Raw genomic sequence first — 10,366 nt, forward strand, 5'->3', positions numbered from 1 at the left:
CAGTCCGGGCGTCCTAGGAGGGCTCCGGGTACCGCCCCTTCGGCGGAGCAAATCCCCGGCCTGGCAGACAAGACACCGCTCCCGGCTCCCCGCTCCCCGCGCCGCCTTCTGCGCCACCGCGGGTGAGGGGCGCCCCTGTACCCTGGTGAGGCCAGACGGACGGGGCGGGGCTCGGCGTGACCTGCTTTGTGGGTGCAGATTAGGACAGAGGGTTGCAGTGGAGCGAGTGAGAGAGCAGGCCCCGGAGGAGGTAGGGGTCCTGGAAGCGAGGCGGTGGGCTCGAGACAGATTCAGGAGGCAAAAATAACGATTTCTTGGGGGTAAGAGAGCAGGGAGGCAGAGAGGACTTGGAAGCTTCTGGGTTGGGAGACTGGATGACCGCCAGCTTTTTGGAGATATGTCTTGCCTCCTCTGGAATCTACAGTTTTTCTAAACTTTCTAGGGAGATGGGTTAATCACGAGTGTGACACTGCAGCTGTGGTAAGTGCTTCAGAGACGAGGTGTGTCATGCTAAGAGAGGTATTTCACCAGCCCAGGAAGCTCAGGGAGGGCACTTCTGAGAGCTCAACAGTGACTTGGGAGTTTAGTGGTTGGAGACCTCGGAAAGGGCACAAGGCGGGGGGGGCTGCTGTCTCTAATTGGAGAACCTCAGGCGGGCCTCTGATGTGTCAGCTGCTCCAGTATAGCAACCATTTCCTGCTCATCTGTACTGTCTCTGTTTCCAGGGAAACCGCCAGAAACTGGAGAACCCAGAGGCCTGACCACACCCAGCTGAGAGACAGGGTGTGACGTTTCCAGGTCCAGTCCCAGCTGGTGTGAGCCTGTCTCCTGAGCTATTTGATGGCTGCAAACTTGAGTGCCCTGAACCTCCCCATCCCCTAGAACTATTATGCCTCCTGATAAAAGATGCCGCGTAGGGGTGGGAATCCCACCTGCAGACCCAAGATCTTGGTCCCAAAACACTGTTGTCACTATTGGTCCTGAAACTGCCATGCGGAAGTAGCTGAGCCAGGGAGGCTCTTGGCCACCGATGGGGATTGTGCCATCAGTGGCTAAGGCCACAGATGCCTCCCAAGGAGCAGATCCTTAAGCTGCTGGAGTGCTCATAACTGTCCTGTCCAAGAGACGCACACTAGGCTCAGCATGAGCATGCAGAGGGTGACAGGTGGATTTGCAGAGAGAGCCTAGGAAGTCAGGATGCTGGGTGGGAAGGGCGAGAAGGGACCTAGAGCGTCCTTAGTGTGATGGTTGATAAGCTCCTCTCGTGGGTGGGGGGTGGAGGGTACCCTGAACAGATGTTAACCCTCTGCTTCCTCTTCCCCCAGAGGTCCTGTCCAGGCTTCCAACAAGAATCTGCAATATTGAGTTCTGGGGGGATCACCTTGACTTTGCCAGAACCACACTTTCCAGGTATAGATGGACAGTTCAGAGTAGAATGGAAAACTAGAGAACATTCTGTCTAAACACCTGATTTTCCTGACAAGGAAACTGAGGTGTAGGCCTTTTAGAGCTCAGTAACTGGCTAGCTGAACACTAGAAACAGAACCAGGGTCTTCAGGCTCTTGGCTCAGTGCCTTTTCCATGGACCCGAGCTGTGTCCTGGTCAAGTTGTACTGCAGCGGCATGCTGGCTGTGGGATCAGCTAGCTCCTTGTGAAGTAACTTTTGTCTCTCAAAAAGGTATTTGTGAATACACTAAAAACCAGTGGAACTGTATCTACTTTAAAAGGATGTCACAACTCTGTGAATGCACTAAAAACCACTAAACTGTATATATACTTCAAAAGGATGAATTTTATACTATTTGAATTATATCTCAATGTAAAAAATAACCTTTGTAGTAAAAAAAGTTGAAATATGTATTTTAAAACTGTAATATATATTTAAATGTAATATACAAAATAACATATCAGAGACATGAAAATAATTTATGTTACCAGCTTATTTTTGTGCAGACCTGATAGTAAAGCTGCTTTTGTCTTTTCTGGGCAAAACGGTAAATTATCTCGTAAGATGAGCTGTTAAAATTTCTTAGCATTTGCAACCAATCTGTGTGAGTTAGAATTTGCTCAATACTATAAACCAAAGTAAAAATCAAATAAGCTGGATGTTAATATAAGAATGCAGTTCCCACCAAGATCAATGAACCATAGAAAGATGGGTGTCCTGGTTTAGACGCTATTTCTTTCCATAGAACTCACCTGTTGCAAAGGGAAAGTAGGTCCCACAGTTTCACAGAACAGTGTGGGAGGGTTTTCACTGGGGTGTGGGGGTAGAGTTTGGCCATGAGTGGAAAATCCAGATGAAAAGGGGATCGGGTGCACATTGGCCTTGGGAGGGACACGTCCCACTCAGTACCTCAGCCCACTCAGGGTGAGTAGTCCTCTGGGACAGAACTAGACACCCCGTCCCCTCCACCTGCCTCACGAGGTCCCTTACTCTAGGAGCAAACTTCTCTGTCACAGAGAACTTTCTTCTTAGCTCCAATTTCTTCCTAAGGGCAGCTGTCTCATTCTGGTGTGACCTCTGATGACCTCTATGACTTCTGATTCCTCCAAATTAGACCGGACTCTTTGTGTCCTTTTCTAGAACAGAACCCCTTTTGCAGGGAAGTATCTGCTTGGTGCCATATGTGCCTCAGAAATTAGCATACAGGGGCATGCTCTCCAGGGGTGTCTTTATGTCACCTTCATCATGAAAAGCCCATCCCTGACAGGCTCCTTCCTTGCATTCAGAAGAGTTCAGACGAATAGTTGGTTACCAAACTTTTGTGTGGGGCACCTGAGAGGCTACAGCATGATCCCTTCATCCCTGGTCCCCCTCACCAGCCCATCCCCTCTCTGGGGTGTTCATACAAGCAACCAGAACTTGGGGGGGAAACACCTGCACGGCTCAAAGTCCAGCATCTTAGAACTGAAGACTAGGACAGCACTGGAGGCACACAACTTGGGTCCTGTCATTTAAACCTTACCAAGATGAAGCAACATTTCAAAGGGGATCCAGAGCCGTGACTGGATGCAGGTCTGTCCAAAGCCAAAGTTCATGCACACCTGGTGCTGTGGTCTGAATGTCTGAGGCTCCCCCAGAGTTTGTATGTTGAAATCTGAACCCCCAAAGACGACAGTATTAGGAGGTGGGGCCTTCAGAAGGTTCTGAGGCTCATGAGGGTGGAGCCTCATGAATAGGATTATTGTCGTAAAAGAATCAAGAGAGTTTCCCGGCGCCTTCCACCATGTGAGGACACAGTGAGGGGACGGCCCACTGCCAACCAGGAAGAGGGCTGTCACCGGAACACAAGCTGGCGGTGCGGGCACCTACATCTCCGACCGCTAGCCTCCAGGACAGTGAGAGATAATGTCTGTTGTGTGTAAGCCTGGAGGCTGGTACTTGGTTACAGCAGCCTGAACAGGCCAAGACACCTGGCTACGCAGAACGGTCTGCCGTCACTCCTTCCGTAAAGTTTTCCAAAAGGTAAAACAAGTGCCTTAAAACTCCTCCTGCAAACACTGTCTTGGGCCTGAACATCCACGTACCACATGAACCACACTTCTCTGCAGTATCCCTTCATGAGTTCTGCCATTTCCTGAGACTGTGTCCCTCTCCGAGTCCATCAAGTCAGGGCCCTCCTTCCCCCCACTGGTGAACACAGGGCTCCTGTCCTGTCCCAGAAAAAGCCAAGTCCCCAGTACAGGAGTCCTCCCCAGCACACACCTCCCCCAGACATAGCTTCACACCTCCCAGTGGGTCCCAAATAGCCCCAAATTTTTAACATTCGTTTTTGGGTATTCGAAAGGTGCTTAAAGCCGCTCCTGTTGGGGACACCCTCCCTCTGCCATCCCCGTCTCTCCCCTTGCCCCTAAACCTGGGATCCGCCTCTACAGCAAGCCCTTCTGTAGACGTTGGCCTCATTCCTGCGTGCGGGCTCTCCGGGAACGCTAATGCAGGCTGCCACGCTCATGAGGCTCCGAGGCCCGGTGGCAAACTTTTCATCGGATTTTTGAGAATTATGTATTTGCCAGAAATAAGGAACACATTCTTCACAATAGCCAAAAGGTGTAAACAACCCCAGTGTCCACTGATGGAAGAATGGATACACAAAATGTGGTCTCTCCATACGGTGGACTATTACTCAGCCTTTAAAAGGAAGGAAATTCTGACACCTTCAACAACATGGATGAACTCTTGAGGACACTGCACTCAGTGAAAGAAGCCAGTCACAAAAGCACGAATACTGTGTGAGTCCACTTATATTAAGTCCCTGGAATAGACAAATTCACAGAGGCAGAAAGTAGAAGGGTGGGTGCCGAGGGAGGGGGAATGGGGAGTGGCTGTTTAATGCGGGCAGAGTGTTGGTTTAGGAAGATGAAATAGTTCTGAAGATGGATGGTGGGGAGTGCTACACAACAGTGTGAATGCACTAAATGCCACGGAATTGTACCATCACAAATGGTAAATTTTATGTATATTTTACCATAATAAATTAAAAAGCCCAAGGGGGCATCTCAGCTTTGGGGCCCGTGTCTTCAGGACACCCATTTGTATTCACAAACAGCCCTTCGGTGAAATTCTCCCTTTCAGGACAGGATCTGTGATTAGTTTAAAAGATGTTAAGTCCACCTTTATTAATAGTAGAGTCAAATTGTACAGAAAAATGGATCATAACTATGTTGAAATTAATACATAATGAAACATTGTAAATTCTTTATGAACTTGAAAATAATTATTTTCTGTGTACTAACAGCTTGAAATGACTTGCTAAAACTCCTGCCAACCATCATAAAGAATAACCAGAGAGAATTTAGATATAATTTATGTAGACCATTTCCAGATTTGTTTTTCCTAAATAATTTCCCAGATTTAAAAAATAAAAAAATATGTAAACCCAAGGACTAAATCTGAACTAATTCTTATTAAAGATGAGTAACACGGAGCTCCACGTGTAAGAATAATAGAAACAAAGATAGAGATATGCATCAGAATAATAATAATAAAAGAATTATTATATTATCAGTAAAAAAAAAAATGAAATAAAATAAAAGATGCTGAGTCCAGGGTGCCCAGGTGGCTCAGTTGGTTAAGTAGCCAACTTTGGCTCAGGTCATGATCTCAGCGTTGGTGAATTCGAGCCACGCATCCGGCTCTGTGCTGACAGCTCAGAGCCTGAAGCCTGCTTTAGATTTTGTGTCTCTGGCTCTCTTTGCCCCTCCCCTGCTCACACTCTATCTCTCTCTCTCTCTCTCAATACTGAGTAAAAGTAAAAAAATTTTTTTGTAATAAAAATAAATAAAAAATGCAAGGTCCAGGAAATGGAACCTCTCCTCCTGCCTTGAATTCCTACAGCCTCTTTGCCCTTTCTAGGATCTGAAGGGCTGATGGGAGAACTCAAGAAGCTCCACAGGGGTGCCTGGGTGGCTTAGTCAGTTAAGTGGCCAACTTCATCTCAGGTCATTGTCTTACTGTTCGTGGGTTCAAGCCCCGTGTTGGGCTTTGTGCTGACAGCCAGCTCAGAGCCCAGAGGAGCCTGTTTCCGATTCTGTTTCTCCCTCTTCCTCTGACCCTCCCCTGCTCACACTGTGTGTGTCTCTCTCTCAGAAAGAAATTAAAAATTTTTTAAAAAAAAGCTCCATTTTACTTGACACCTAATTCGTCTTCCTTTCATGTGATGCTGGCCAGAAGACAAAATACTTTCACACATGTTCACTTCGCCGATTATGAAAGGTAATCAGGACAGGCTTTCCTATTTCCAGTGGAGGAAACAGGGCGGGATGTTTTATTTTTATTTAAAAAAAATTTTAAGTAGGCTTTGCATCCATCGAGGAGCCCAACCTGGGGCTTGACTCACGACCCGGAGATCAAGACCTGAGCTGAGATCTAGACTCGATGCAGGTGGCCCAGGTCTGGATGTTTTAAATTTATTTTTTAATTTTTTAATTAGCAGGGAAGGGGCAGAAAGAAGGATAGAGGATCCAAAGTAGACTCTGTGCTGACAGCAGAGAGCCTGATATAGGGCTTGAACTCATGAACTGTGAGATCATGACCTGGGCAGAAGCCACTTAACTGACTGAGCCATCCAGGGACCCCTTAAAATAAAAAAAAAAAAAAAAAAAAATTTTTTTTAATGTATGTTTATTTTTGAGAGAAAGAGACACACACACAGAGTACAAGCAGGGGAGGAGCAGAGAGAAAGGGAGACAGAGAATCTGAAGCAAGCTCCAGGCTCTGACCTGTCAGCACAGAGTCCAATGTGGTGCTTGAACTCACAAACCACAAGATCGTGACCTAAGCTGAAGCCGGACACCCAACACACTGAGCCACCCCAGGCTCCCCAGTCTGGATGTTTTAAATAATGCACCCAGGTCACCAGACTGGAGAATGAGTGACAGAGCTGGGCACAATCCCTTGGTCTTAGCCTGGCACTAAGTCCATTCCTCTGGCTTGTTTACTGAGCTGCTTCAGATCCAACCACAGCCAAGTCACTCCCAAAACAAGGTAGGTTCTTGGGGTTCACCTAGCTGGCTCTGTGCTTATCTGGTTCCAGATGAGCTTCTAGAGCCAGGAGTGACATTTTAAGTGGTTTATCTTCACTTGTTTCACCAGCAATTCAGGAACTGTGACCATATGGGTCACCTATGTTTTGGCTGGTGACAGCTACATTAAAAGATATACTGCAGGGGCATCGGGATGGCTCAGTTAAGTGTCCAACTCTTGATTTTGGCTCAGGTCATGATCTCAGTTTGTGAGTTCAAGCCCTGCATCAGGCTCTCGGCTGACAGCTCAGAGCCTGCTTGGGATTCTCTCTCTCTCTCTCTCTCTCTCTCTCTCTCTCTGCCCCCCCCCTTGCTCTCTATCTCAAAATAGACAAACTTTTAAAAATTATTTTTAAAAAGATATGTTGCAATTGTGCAGAAGTATATTACAAAAGAATGGGAGAAAAAACTTGCAAGTCATGTATCTGAAAAGGACTTGATTCCAGGACATATAAAGGACTCTTACAACTCAACAATGAGAAAGACAACCCAATTTTAAAAGAGCAGAGGTTCTGAATAGCCATTTCTCCAAGGAAGATACACAAATGGGCAGTAAGCATATGAGAAGATACGCAGCAACAGGGAAACGCAAACCAAAACCACAGTGAGTCAGCACTTCGTATCCCCTACATGGCTACACTTGGAGAGACGACAGCAAGTGTTGGCAAATATGTGGAGGAGCCGAGACCTCCACATACTGCAGGTGTGGAAGTGAGGTTCAGTGTGAAAAAGTCTGGCAGCTCCTCGGACACTAAACTTAAACGTCAGGTTAGTATATGAGCCAGCAATTCCACTCGTAGGTATATACCCAAAAGAAATGAAAACACGGGGTCACGGAAAGCCTCGTGCACACGTTCACAGCAGCACTATTCACAAGGGCCCCAGAGTACAAACAACCCAAATGTCCATCCCTGGATGAATGAAGAAAAGTGGTCCGTCCACATGGTGGAATATTACTCAGTCATGAAAAGGAGAAAGTTCCGACACCTGCTTTGACATGAATGAAACTTGAAGGTGTCCTGAGTGAAGAGGGGGCTTCAGGGGACACCGGTTTGGGGAGTGACTGCTAAATATGATGGAGTTCCTCTTTAGCTGTTGAAATGTTCTCAAGTAGCCTGTGGTGATGGCTGTATACCTCCATGAAGATACTGTAATTATTGAACTACATACTTTAAAGGTAGGTATCAACAGAGCTGTAAAAAAATTTTTTTTTCTTTTAGAAACATGGGGGGAAATTTCAACACTGTGTATTGGATGGTATTTGGTAGTTGATGATTCGTTAGGAGTGGTAATGGTACGAAGGGAAGAGTCCTTATCTGCTGTAAATGGAAAATGTTTTTTAAGGGAAATCTGTGAAGTCCAGATCCCCAACCTATGCACGAATGCTTCCCTCTCTGCCTCCCTGGGGGCAATGAGGGGACCAAACAACTTAAGTAGGAGTCATCCCCATCCATGGGCTAAGTACAAGCCAAAGCCACAGGAAAAAGTAAACCTTACACATTGCTCATGGGTGAGGGATGCACACAAAAGGAGAAATACTATTACTTAAATGGGGTTGCTAGCTGCGAGCCAGTAAGTTGGTGGTCTGTGTGGAGGCCTCTGGTGGACCCACATGAAAGCAAGGGGGTGGGGAGAATCCCACATCTGCAGATCTAAGCATACCTGCAAATGTGGCTGCGTGTCTTCTTCCATCCTTCAGACTCTGCTGGCCTGGAGTTGAGCCTGACTTGCTAGAGGAAAACTGGGCTGGGAGAGGCAAGGTAGCATCACAGGCTTGAAAACATTTTGGAAATGAGGGATATTCATATTGACAATTTTGTCACATTTATCCAAGGACCGCATTTGAATAGATACCCAAAGACTTTATGATTCAGCAATTATTTTTTTAAATGTTTATTTTTGAAAGAGAGGGAGAGCATGAGTGAGGGACAGAGAGAGAATCCCAAGCAGGCTCCACTCTGTTAGCACAGAGCCCAACACAGGGCTTGAACCCATGAACCTTGAGATCATGACCTGAGCCAAAACCAAGAGTCGGATGCTTAACTGACTGAGCCACTCAGGAAGTCTTAAGATTCAGCAATTATTGATTTTGTTCAGAAGAGAGAAAGCACATACACACAGGTTCTCCAAAACATACCAAAGCTCTTAGTTAGTTAGGAAGAGTTCCTGTTCCAACTCTTATAACTAAGAAGCCTGGAAATCTATGTTCATTCGCTCTTAGGAGAATCTTTGACTAACCAAGTTGATTCAACAGATGGGTATGGTTGGCCCAAACTGGTCCCCCCTCCCCCGACCCGAATATGCCCACATCCTAATCCCTGGAACCTGTGAATTTTACCTTATATGGCAAAAGGGATTTTGAAGATGTGATTAAGAATCTTGAGATGGGGAGATTATCTTAGATCACCTGGGTGGGCCCAAATATAAACATTACAGCACTTTAAAATAAGAGGCCAGAGGGGCGCCTGGGTGGCTCAGTCGGTTAAGTGTCCGACTTCGGCTCAGGTCATGATCTCATGGTTCGTGGGTTCGAGCCCCGCGTCGGGCTCTGTGCTGACAGCTAGCTCAGAGCCTGGAGCTTGTTTCAGATTCTGTGTCTCCCTCTCTCTCTGACCCTCCCCCGCTCACACTTTCTCTCTCTCTCTCTCAGAAATAAATAAAACATTAAAAAATTTAAAAATAAATAAATAAATAAATAAATAAGAGGCCAGTGGGTCAGGGTCAGAGTCAGTGCAAGGTGATGTGCTGACAGAGAATGGAGACATGCGCTTTGCAGATGAAGGGGCCACCAGCCACAGAATACAAGTGGCCACTAGACGTCCAGAAAGGCAAGGAAACAGATTCACCCTTCAGACACCTTAATTTTGGCTCTTTGAACCTGATTTTGGGCTTTTGACATTTGGAACTCTAAGAGATTGCAGTCGTTTTAAGCCCCTAAGTTTGTGATCATCTGTTACAGTGCCAAGAGGAAACTGATACAGACAAAACTATCATGAAGGGGGTCTTATGACAGCAAAATTGGCCTGGAAAAAGGAGACGGATGACGCGGGAATGAATGAGAATCAAGAGGTCCTAACTGGTGAGAGGCAACAGACAGAGGCGAGGTAAGGAGCAGTAGTAATGAAGCCAAACTCTTCAAAAATCTTTCTCTTTTTTTTAATGTTTTTATTTTGAGATAGAGAGCGCGCGCAAGCACACTAGCAGGGGAGGGGCAGAGAGAGAAAGGGAGATACATAATCTGAAGCAGGCTCCAGACTCTGAGCTGTCAGCACAGAGCCTGAGACGGGGCTCAAATTCACAGACCACAAGATCATGACCTGAGCCGAGGTTGGATGCTTAACCAACTGAACCACCCAGGCACCCCTGAACTCCTCTAAAATCTAACATGGTTGCCAGGAAGGGGACCATGCATTTGTCTAAAGATCCACCAAAAAGGCCACTGGGCTTCCATTAAGTCTCTCTGCCCAAAAGACAAGGGGCTTTGTCATCTGCATTCAACACATTGTCACCAGGATCTCTGATTCAGGACTTGGCCCTGATGGAACACCTATTTCTCTCAGCTGGGCATGGGCTCAGTCTAAAAGCTAAAATGAGTGGAAAATAAGATTCTTGACCTTACAGAGCTTTTACCGTGTACAGTACAGCTCCCTGATGTTGGCACTACCACCACTTTGGGCCAGGTGACTCTGCTGTGGGGCTGTTTAATGTCTATTTACTTTTGAAAGACACAGAAACTAAGCATGAGCAGGGGAAGGACAGAGAGAGAGGGAGACACAGAATGGGAAGCAGGCTCCAGGCTCTGAGCTGTCAGCACAGAGCCTAACGCAGGTCTCAAACCCA

Source organism: Crocuta crocuta, unplaced genomic scaffold, assembly GCF_008692635.1.
Source record: "Crocuta crocuta isolate KB4526 unplaced genomic scaffold, BGI_CrCroc_1.0 scaffold234, whole genome shotgun sequence".
In the NCBI taxonomy this organism is placed as follows: Eukaryota; Metazoa; Chordata; class Mammalia; order Carnivora; family Hyaenidae; genus Crocuta; species Crocuta crocuta.